The 12,075-nt window shown below is 44.4% G+C and overlaps 1 protein-coding gene across 2 annotated transcripts in view; it reads right to left on the reverse strand.

Moving 5' to 3' along the window:
* The window catches only part of MYL9 (myosin light chain 9), a 43,767-nt gene that overhangs the window by 21,977 nt on the left and 9,715 nt on the right, over positions 1-12,075 (reverse strand). Inside the window, exon 1 of one of the 2 annotated variants that reach the window (XM_040330527.1) lies at positions 4,533-4,635. The exons of the other annotated variant lie outside the window; for it this stretch is intronic. The gene's annotated coding sequence lies outside the window, so the exon portion shown is untranslated. Of the gene's footprint in view, positions 1-4,532; positions 4,636-12,075 lie in introns of those variants that run through there. 2 annotated transcript variants of the gene reach the window in all.

Consider the following 12,075-nt stretch of genomic DNA (forward strand, 5'->3'; position numbering starts at 1 on the left):
ACGTTCACGTCGAAACCAATGCGTCCTTGCGGCGTACTTTGGAGCAACGCACACCGGGATATGTACACGGACGGCGCATGCGCCGTTCCTAAAAACCGTCAATCACGTCGGGTCACCCCCCATTAACATAAAACATGCCCCCTCATCCTCATTTGAATTAGGCGCGCTTACGCCGGCCCCATTTACGCTACTCCGCTGTAAGTTAGGAGGCAAGTACTTTGTGAATAAAGTACTTGCCTGTCTGACTTAAGGTGGCGTAGCGTAAATACGGTACGCTACGCCGCCTTAAAGATGCGCGCCCCTACCTGAATCTGGCTATAATTATCTACAGGCAATTTTTTGGTTTTGTGTTGAGGAAGGGTTGCAGCCCCGGTCATATATTTGTGTCCTTACTAGATAGATTCAGCATTGTCACTACAGCTGTTGTTGCTGGAACAGGAACAGAGGTAAAATGTTCCAATGGGGACACTTACTGCATAATAGCTAAAGTTGGCCATAAACTAATCAAAATTTGGCTGGTTCAACAGTAGCTGAAAAAACGTTGAATGAGAGAATTTTACCTTATGCTTCAAATTTTACCCCACGTGCTTCAATATGAAAATCTGAAAAGAAACCGGGTGGAAATTTTTTGGCTGGACACTACCTGCATCCAATCAGATGCAGCCAATGTTTTGATATTTTGACAGCAGCAGGTGTCAGCTGTCAAATTACAATAGATGGCAAGGCAGATTCCTCCATCCTTGTTGTTTAGTGTGGCTGGGGAAATAGATTTTGCTCATTCAGTTCCACTGTGCAGCATTTGGCCAGCATTGATTTGAAGAGGATTTTCATTTCCTCTCGTATTAATCTACTCAAATCTGAAACCTATCCCAACAGTAAAGCTCTTCCATACTGCTCTATGCAGGGTTTGAGGATTGGTTATCACATGTAAATGTAGATATCCGAATTGTACCATCACTTTAATGATACCAAGCAGTACCCTGGGTGCACTGGTATACTGCCCTGCAGTGCTCATATGTGAACAGTCCACTTAGTCTGTTTCACTTTATTTTTACAGATTTGGACTAACAGAAATTATTTGCACGCCATGTTTAAACTGTAAGCTGTTGGGAACAATATTTTTTTTATTTTCAGCTTCATTTGGCCTGGCTAGGTCCCTTAATACTGCTAAAAGTCATAGGGTCTATCCAGGCCCGGACTGGGACAAAAAATAGGCCCGGGAACGGCGGCGGCGCTTCGAGGTGGCGGTTAATGATGGGATGTGGGGTTCCAGTACCTTGCACCTCTGGACCTCTTTACATTACACAGCACCCTGGACCCCTTTACATTACATAGCACAGCACCTCTGGACCCTTTTACATCACACAGCACCCTGCACCTCTGGACCCTTTTACATTACACAGCACCCTGCACCTCTGGACCCTTTTACATCACACAGCACCCTGCACCTCTGGACCCTTTTACATTACACAGCACCCTGCACCTCTGGACCCTTTTACATTACACAGCACCCTGCACCCCTTTACATTACACAGCACCTTGCACCTCTGGACCCTTTTACATTACACAGCACCCTGCACCCCTTTACATTACACAGCACCCTGCACCTCTGGGCCCCTTTTCATTACACAGCACCCTGCACCTCTGGCCGGGTATGCCCTATGGCCAGTCCGGGCCTGGGTCTCTTTTCTTTTTTTTTTTTATGTAGTGTCGGTTTTGGTTTATGTGATTCTGTTTGGATAATTTGTTTGTATTGTTTTAATGTTGTTTGCATAGACCAAAATAAAAAAAAAGTCATAGAAATTCTATTTAAAATAAAATATTTATATTAACAATCCATGTACATATATGGGTATGTAATAAAGGGCGAAGAAATGTGATGATGCAGAAAGCCGTACCCAATCAGAATTTATTCTAGTCATTTAAGGGTACAGATTACAATTGGTTGATAAGTGCAACTACATCCTCATCGTTAGTGGTTTTTGAATTGTCCTACAAAAGAAACCCAACTGCTTAGTATAAATATTTTTTATTAGGAGCAACTATGTATAGGGTAAAAAGATCAAACTGCGCTATGATGGTCTTAGGATAACTGTGGCATAAACATGCACCCAACTAGATAGCATACATGTTTATCACCTATACACCCCAAGTATTGGCTTTCTCCAGGCAGAAGTGGCAGATCAGTTCCTGCTCCAAGATCTGTCAATCCCAGGTGTATGCACAGGCCAAATGCAGCCCATATACACACCATCACTCCCAAACATTATTCCATAAAATCTTATTGGTATCCTTGAGTTTAAAAATCCCAGGAAAGTATAGCATCATCAATCTATAGCTAATAAAAAGCATTAATAAGTAGCTTTACTTGCCTAAATGTAACTGTATGTTGGAAAATGTATGTCAGATATAAAACTGCTTAGAAAACAGCTGTCATTGCTATAATAAGGCTGGCCATACAGGGTTCGAACCGTTAATGGGTATATAATTTATATATATATATATATATATATATATAAAATCTAACTATCTATATATTTAGATATATATATATATAGATAGTTGGATCTATCTATCTATCTATCTATCTATCTATCTATCTATCTATCTATCTATCTATCTATCTATCTATCTATCTATCTATCTATCTATCTAAATATATAGATAGTTAGATCTATCTATCTATCTAAATATATAGATAGTTAGATCTATCTATCTATCTATCTATCTAAATATATAGATAGTTAGATCTATCTTAGTACATTTACATCAGCACTACCCTCAAGAAGCTTACCATCTCAGTTCCCTAAAGCCCAGTACACATGGGCCCAATGTTGGGCGGCATCACCCGGCCGACATTTGGCCCGTGTGTACTGCAGCCGGTCCAACAGAAGTCAGACGTTCAGCCGGCTTCTGTTGAAGGGTCATGACCAAAAAAGGTCTCCCAACCGGCTCCCATTCGGGGGTCTCAGCCAATGGCTGACTGAAGAGTTCCGGCAGGGGTGCATCCCCCTGTCAAAACGCAATAGAACAGCATTGGAGATCGCTGTACTAACACCAGATTGTTAGTACATCAGCTCTGACCTGAGCTGTCCATTGTTTTCCCCTTTCAGCCCACTGGGGGTTATTTATGAAAGGCAAATCCACTTTGCACTACAAGTGTACTGGAAGTGAACTTTCAAGTGCAGTTGCTGTAGATCTGAGGGGGGACATGCAAGGAAAAGAAAAAACATGCCCATGATTGGATGATAAAATCAGCAGAGCTTCCCCTCATTTCAGAGCTTCCCCACAGATCTACAGCGACTGCACTTCCAAGTGCACTTTCAGTGCAGAGTGTATTTCCCTTTAGTAAATCAACCCCATTGTGTTGAATGAAAAAAAAAACTAGAAGTGTGTACTAGGCTTTACTCACCTACATTTATACATACATATACTAGAGCCAATTTAGACAGGAGCCATTTAACCTCCCAGCATGTCTTTGGAGTGCAGAAGGAAACCGGAGCACCCGGAGAAAACCCACGCAGGCACAGGGAGAACATGCAAATTCCAAGCAGGTAAGTATAACATGTAAATACAATACAAACAAATTTTACCCAACTGAGGACCACATTAACAGCTACAATTTCATTGGAAATTTGAGAAAAAAATTCCATCGTGAGCATTCCAATTTTCTCATATATACAGTCAAACACAAACACTTGATTTGCTCCCATTAACCATTTAGAAAATTGAAAGAACATTCCAAAAACACGTTTTTTCTTAAACCAAAAATTCTACTGGTGCATGGCTAATGTCGCGTACACACGGTCGTTTTTCGACATGAAAAAAAGGGGATTTTTAAAAACGTCATTTAAAATCATCGTCACATCGTTTTTCGGCTTCTGAAAAACGACAACATTTTTTTTTCGAACATGGCTGCATTTTTTAATGTCGTTTTTTTAAAATGTCGTTTTTCGGTTTAGTAAAAAATTATCGTGTGTGGGCTAAAACGACGTTTTAAACCCGCGCATGCCCAGAACCGAGTTATGAGACAGGAGCGCTCGTTCTGGTAAAACTACCGTTCGTAATGGAGTAAGCACATTCATCACGCTGTAACAGACAGAAAAGCGCGAATCGTCTTTTACTAACAAGGAATCAGCTCAAAGCAGACCAAAGGCGAATAGAGTGCCGTCGTACGTGTTGTACGTCACCGCGCTTTGTTCATCATTTTTCAAAAACGATGGTGTGTGGGCAGCATCGTTTTTAATGATGAAGTTGGAAAAACTTCGTTTTTTGGACATGCTGAAAAATGTAATTTTTTTTCCATGTCGAAAAACGACCTTGTGTACGCGGCATGAGCTTTAAACCTCAAAGAGAAAAATCATGAATGCGGTTATAATAGAGATGAGTGAAAGGCAGGAGAAAGGTTAGATTGGGTGGGGCGGATGCAGGTATTCATCCTCTGTGTGATCAGAGACAATGAACTAAGCAGGGAAGTGCAGAGACAGAAGGGGGCAAAGTGTTAATATGGGAGTTTCAATGACTTCTCTTACCTGCTCAGGGAGAAGTCAGCAACTCAGAGCTGTCCTCTGTGGATCAGGACACAGGAAAGTTCTGCATTAGCCTTCCCAGGGTCCTAAAACCAAAGGAGGAGGGCAGCCAATGAGGAGAGACACTCACCCCTCTCCAGCCTGCCCTCCCGCCTGGGATTTGGCCATACAAGGAGAAGGAATTTGAGGAGGATGCAAGATGTGTGGGACAAGCAGATCCAAACCCAAACACAGGATATTCTCCCTTATATAGTTCTCAGCTCCACTTTCTGTCAGTGTGCAAGGAACCCTCTTTACAAGGCTGTATACACAGGGGAACACTGCCAGTCCTCCTTATATGGGGCGTGTGGGTGTACGAGAGGGGAGAATGGTACAGGGCGAGATCAGCAGTCTTGTACAGTACACCGTACAGTTCCCACAATTCCGTAAAACTCATGTATAAATTGCTAGGTCCACTCAATATTTCAGTTTTCTGTAGATAATACAAAGGTAGATAAATCGGACCACTGGAATCTCTGGGAAAGTTTACTTCTATAGTTTCCGTCTTCTCTTTTCCTAATCAGGAATCTCACTTCTATTGCTGTATTCTTCAAAGCAAAACAGGGAGAGCCTGCTGGCCATAAACCTTGCAATCTAAATGTGCAATCTTTATTCCAACCTCTCTCAATGTTTTTACCAAGGCAGGGGCGGACTGACCATTGGGACTTTCGGGCACTGCCCGAGGGCCCCATGCCACTAGGGGGCCCCATCAGGGTTGCCAGGCTCAATAAAACCAGAGACAGTATGTAAAAATCTGTGTTTTTCTTACATCTGTCCCTGCTATGTCTTAAACCGACATGCTTTTGATGTGAAAATCCTGAGATTTTAGCTGCCCTGCCTCTGCACTGCCTCCTGCCGTGGTGGCCATCTGTAAGCCCAGGGGCCCCATAATCTTCTATTGCCCGGGCGCCCCATGGGTTGTCAGTCCACCCCTGCCCCTAAGGAACCCTTGAAATAATTCCTAGGTTCTTGGAGAACCCCTGCTAAAAAGGATTATACCTACAGCTCATGGTACATTACCATGAACAATAAGTTAAAGTGATACTATAGGTTCACATTTAAAGTGGTTGTAAACCCACTTTGACAACTTGCACCTACAGGTAAGCCTAGATTAAGGCTTACCTGTAGGTACAAGAAATATCTCCTTAACCTACATGGTTAAGGAGATATTTGCAGAAAACTCTGCACCAATGTCTACTGCGCATGCACGCCATAGACAACGGCGCATGCGCACTGAGCATCCCGGTATTATCAATGGGATCGTGCTGGGAATCATGCCGGTCCCACACATGCGCGGGAGTGACGTCATCGCCGCTCCGGCCAGTCACAGTGCTGAAGAAGCAATACACGGAAGAGACTGGAAGGCAACAAGGCGGCGGGGAACAAGGAGTTCTTCAGGGGCCTCGATCTCAGGCAAGTCATTCATAATGAGCTAGTATGATGGCATGGCACAGCGGCTGCGTTTGATGGCATGGCACAGCGGCTGCGTTTGATGGCATGGCACAGCGGCTGCGTTTGATGGCATAGTGACTGCATTTGATGGCATGGCACAGTGGTGATAATTGATGGCACAGTGGCTGCGTTTGATGGCATGGCACAGAGACTGCATTTGATAGCATGGCACAGTGATGATAATTCATGGCACAGTGGCTGCGTTTGATGGCATGGCACAGTGACTGCATTTGATGGCATGGCACAGTGACTGCTTTTAATGGCATAGTGACTGCATTTGATGGCATGGCACAGTGGTGATAATTGATGGCACAGTGGCTGCGTTTGGCATGGCACAGTGGTGACAATTGATGCCACAGTGGCTGCGTTTGATGGCATGGCACAGTGACTGCATTTGATGGCATGGCACAGTGACTGCTTTTAATGGCATAGTGACTGCATTTGATTACATGGCACAGTGGTGATAATTGATGGCACAGTGGCTGCGTTTGGCATGGCACAGTGGTAACAATTGATGCCACAGTGGCTGCGTTTGATGGCATGGCACAGTGGTGACAATTGATGCCACAGTAGCTGCGTTTGATGGCATGGCACAGTGACTGCACAGCTTACTGCTCAGGGAACCCGTAGCAACCTCATGATTAGGCCTGGTTGAGAAACACTACTCTTTTCTTTTTTTAATAGAGATGGGATAACAATGGTCCAGTCTATGGGACCTCCCTGACGCTGTTGGTGGGTAGCTGTCAGGGTAATATATTATTAGAGAATGCCCCATCACACTTTTTCTTCTCAGAGAGTCACGACATCAGCAGAGTCCAACTATAGTGCTCCACTACTCCCTTACAGCCAAAAATATATATTTTTGGATAGAGTGGCGAAGGGTTAGAACCTTATTAAGTCCATATTGAGGAGATCTTTCTATACTACCTCTCCAAGTGATGGGTTTTAGCCAGGAGAAAAGTAAGAGAATTACAATTTTCAACTAAAACCTGATCAAGGTCTTACCTATCCCTTTTTAAAATAAGCACAAAAAGTTAGATCTAGATTTGGGCTTTGTCTTCTCCAACAAACAGGATTTTTTCTGTCTTGAGGGCAATCAGGATCATGCCTACATATGATCTCAAAATACCAACCTTCCAAGACCCCCTGCTCTCTAGCTCCCTGGTCACCAACTCCCATGCTCACCTCCAGGACTTCTCCCGAGCCTCTCCCATCCTCTGGAACTCCTTACCCCAATCTGTCTGACTATCTCCTTCTTTATCCACCTTTCCCAAAAACGCATCTCTTTAAAGAAGCCCACCCTGCCTCTAACAACCTTTATTTTCTTGATCAGCTTATCCCTCACAGCTATTACCTTTTGAATCATTTGACCCTCCTTTTAGATTGTAAGCTCAAATGACCAAGGCCCTCTGATTTCGCTTGTATTGAATTTTAACTATACTGTCTGCCTTCATTTTGTAAAGCACTGCGCAAACCGCTGGTGATATATAAACCCTGTATAATACACATGGTAACCTCTGTCTGATTGTCTCACTCCCAAGTGATGCTTTGAATAGGTTAAATCCACCATACACTGCTCGAATTTCAGCCAATTCCTGCTGAATTGGCTGGAATTCGACCTGTGGGTGGCCCGAGGGATGAACAAGAGAAATTCCAAGTATGGCCAGCTTTAGGCACAAAGACTGGATTAGATCCACTCTAACGAGTCATAATGGGGTAAACCTAGGAAATAAACTATCCATTTTGGTGGATTAGTACTTTAACCGCTTGACTCCTGTACTTATACGTCGGCAGAATGGCACGGCTGTGCTAAGCAATGTACCTGTACGTTACTTTGAATTTCGCACCATGCGGGCGCACGCGTGCCCCTGCTACGAGCTCCGTGACCGTGCCCGCGGGACCCGTGGACTCGATGTCCGCCGGTGTCCCGCAATCGAAGCTACAGAACAGGGAGATATAAACAAGGCATTTCCCTGTTCTGCCTAGTGACATGACAGGGATCTACTGCTCCCTGTCATCGTCGTGTCACTGGTAGCCCAGCCCCCCACAGTTAGAGTCACTCCCTAGGACACACTTAACCCCTTCCTCACCCCCTAGTGGTTAACCCCTTCCCTGCCATGGTCATTTACACAGTAATCAGTGCATTTTTACAGCACTAATCGCTGTATAAATGACAATGGTGCCAAAATAGTGTCCGATGTGTCCGCCAAATGTATTCATACAACTTAACATCAGGCACCTAGCATTTTCAGAAGAAGTCCTCAACATCAGCCTACATAATATTCTCATTATAGGATTTGTTTTGCATTTCCTCTTTTGCAGAGTATTCAGTTTACGGTTAGGCCCCATTCACACCTAGGCGTTTTTACGCCTGAAGCGCACTGCTCACAAACGCCAGAGGGGAGAATTAACATTATTCCCTATGGTGACTGTTCACACCTGAACGCCTGAACGCCTGAACGCCCAAACGCCTGTCGCGCGAAGCTCAAACAAGTCCCGGAACCTTTTTTTGTCGCGCGTATCGTGCGGTTTGGGCGTATTTGAGCGTTTTTTTTCCGATAGAAAGTAATGGGAAACGCGCGAATTAAGGCGTATCGCGCGACAACGGGCGTTTGCTACGGGCGTTTCGTCGCTTTAATAAATAGAACTTGTCGCCCATGCAGAAGATTAAAAAAATCTACCAACATAGCAACAAGTGATGAAAAGATGATCATTTTTCCTATTGGCTAAAATAAAAAACGCTGAAGTACAAAAACGTCGCACGACGCTGTATGCAAATACGCGCGACAAAACGCCAGGAAAAAACGCCCAAAAAAACGACCGAACGACCGACGCTCAGGTGTGAATGCAGCCTTAGAGCTAATAATTGACTATCCCGTCTAATTCTCCATAATGTAGGTCTCTGACACGTATACATTGACATAGCTCTAAGTGAATTACAGTAAAACCTTGGTTTGAGAGTAACTTGGTTTGAGAGCATTTTGCAAGACAAGCAAAATGTTTTAATAAATTTTGCCTTGATATACAAGCGATGTCTTGATATAAGAGTAGCGTCACCACGAGTGCTAATTTCTAATCCAAATATGGTCATGATTTTCCATTATTTTGCCAAGACAACACTGATTGTTTAGAGGACAATCCCCCTGAGAGCACCTATCACTGGGTTCACACTACTTTCATCCTACTTTGCTCTGCTACATCGGTCCTACATTTATCCTACATTGGTCCTACATCCATCCTACTTTCATGAACAGGATACTACTTTGGTCCGACTTCAATGATATTCAATGGGCCTGAAGTAGGATCAATGTAGGACCAAAAGTAGTACAGGGAGCATTTTCAAAGTCGGACCGACTTGTGTAGGACGCTACAAGACGCTCTCATAGGGAAACATTGAACACAGAGCAAAGTAGGATGGAAGTAGTGTAGTAGTGTGAACCCAGCCTAAACCAAACCCCTATAATACGAACCTGCCTCCAATTAAAGGTTACTATGCATGTTCATTTCTTGTCCTAGTGTCACAAGTAAAGAAACTGACATTAAATCTGCCCAGAAGGGAGATTAATTGCTGACGCATGAGCAATAATATAACTATCCAGAGGACCTCACCCAATAAGTCTCTGAAACTGGGCAAGGTCACAGCTTTATTGTCTTAATAAACCTCATATTATTATATCATAACAGTCAGCAAACATTACCATTTGAGCAAAATCCTGTGCCAGTCACAAACCACTGAACTGCACTTAAAGAGGATGTCCGCTGGAAAAAAAAAGCTGCTGACTTTTAATATCGACACACTTACCTGTCCTGGAGTCCAGCTTGTCACTTTGCTGCCCCCCCCCCCCGCCATCCTCGGTGAGGGAACCAGGAAGTGAAGCGCTCCGGCTTCACTGCCCGGTTCCCTACGGCGCATGTGCGAGTTGCGCTGCGCCTGCTGATTGGCTCCCGCTGTCCTCTGGGAGCCGAGTGTTCCCAGAGCACACTGGGGGGGGGGAGGTTTAAGGAGGTGACATCCTGCCCGCAGTCTTCCCGCAGACTGTGGCCGGAAGTGGGTGCAAATACCTGTCTTTAGACAGGTATCTGCACCCCCCTCCCCCCTGAAAGGTGTCAAATGTGACACCGGAGGGGGGGGGGGGGGTTCCGATCAGCGAGAGTTCCACTTTAGGGTGGAGCTCCGCTTTAAAGAGGAGCTCCACTCTCCACCCCCCCAAAAAAAAATCTCACAAAAGGGTTAAAAATAAACTAATAAATAAGAGGAAAAAAAAAACCACTGACGGGTGCCTGTAGGCACATGCCTAATGTGCCTAGTGGAAAATCCGGTGCTTTAGATCTCAGAAATACAGCTAGGAGGCTGTAAGCACAGGAGTAGGGTTGCCACCTTTTCTTCAAGACAAACCCAAGCACTTTAGCAGCACACAACTATTTTGTTTTATAGTATAAACTATACATTAATTTTGTTATTAACCACTTAAGGACCCCTTCACGCCGATATACGTCGGCAGAATGGCACGGCTGGGCACATCCACGTACATGTACGTGGCCCTTTAAGTCCTGCCGTGGGGTCGCGCGCAGGAGAGAGAAAGGGGGAGACTTCACTCACCCCTTGGCAGGCAGCACCTCTCATCCAGATGTATCTGAGGTTGCTGGACTTCGTATTTTTAGCCCCCCACTTTTCTTTTCTGAGGCACAGTGCCTGGGATTAGAGTGTGGGCAGACACAGAGGGGTAGGGGTGTAAGGAAGAAATGCAGATCGAGCCCTGTGTGTGTGTGTTTGTGGGGGGGGGGGGGGAATGTTAGTGTTGGTTTTGGATATTGTGAAAGAAAGTGTAAGAGACACTCTCAGCTTAGACAACTGCAGCCAGCAACCCTGCTGGGAAGCCATACTCCAGTCTGAATAATGTGTCCGGGTTTCAGGCAGTCTTAAACCCGGAAACATGATTCTAAACCCGAACTGTCCGGGTGAATCCCAGACAGGTTTAATCCCTACACCGGAGTGCCTAGGCACCCTCACATATCAGGAAGTGCACTGCTCTTTTTTTTTTCAAGAATTTAGGACAAAAAGTTTAACATTTTCAGGTTACTTCTTAGGCACAATGTTGCTTATAACTCAGCAAATCGTACTATTTGAGGTCAGGTCCACTTTACATAAGAGGGAAAAGGAGACTGTCCTGTAAGGGAAACCATAGACGTGAGATGTCATGCAACCTGATCTGGCCATGTTCCAGGAAAGCTAGCATCAGTATTGTCTGCCAGTATCACTCACCTCCTCCCTGCTCCTCTCTACAGCAAACATGATACTAGGCAGAGCCAAGCTGGTATACCTGTAGACCTTCTGTTATTGTCTGGAGATGGTTGCATTGTGTATGTACATCTGAAATCCCTTTTAAAGTTACTGCATGTTACCATCGTATTGCACAATCTCTTTACAACATCCTTTAAATGTATTTACTTTGTATAAAGGTGGTCATACACTGGACAGATGCAGCATTGGTCCGATGCTGCATCCACCTAGGTAAGTATGAATGGGCAATAACAAAACAACAACCCATACTTCTCTTTTAAATGTCAACATACACAGTGCATGTCAACATGTGTTAATTTTTGACATGATATGTTTACGTGCTTCATGAAACATTGGGTTTGTAATATATGTGACCATTTTGGGTTCCATTAGATGGAAACCTTTCCCAGATAGATCTGCAAGAGAGGGGCTGCCCTGCTACACTGCAATGTTTGCGAGAGAAAGATACTGTGCTAGACCATTTTAGTGCAGGTGCGTTCTAGGCTCTGCCTTAATCCTGTGATATCGCTACTGTCCCAGTGGAAAAGCCTTAGAAGTGAATAGGATAACATGGGCCAATAGTTGAATGGAGCGTTGGGTTTAGTACTGTGTGACACAATGACAGAGGAACTAATATGTGCCAAGCTAGTTAGCAGAATACACGCTCATACCTCAAAACATTCCGGGACAAAAAAAAAAAAAAAGGAGGGACACCCTTTACCAAAAAGTTTACAGAAGCTATTCTCAGCCAGGGTTCCCCAGGAAATTGCTAGG

The sequence above is a fragment of the Rana temporaria genome, chromosome 12 (assembly GCF_905171775.1).
Source record: "Rana temporaria chromosome 12, aRanTem1.1, whole genome shotgun sequence".
In the NCBI taxonomy this organism is placed as follows: domain Eukaryota; kingdom Metazoa; phylum Chordata; class Amphibia; order Anura; family Ranidae; genus Rana; species Rana temporaria.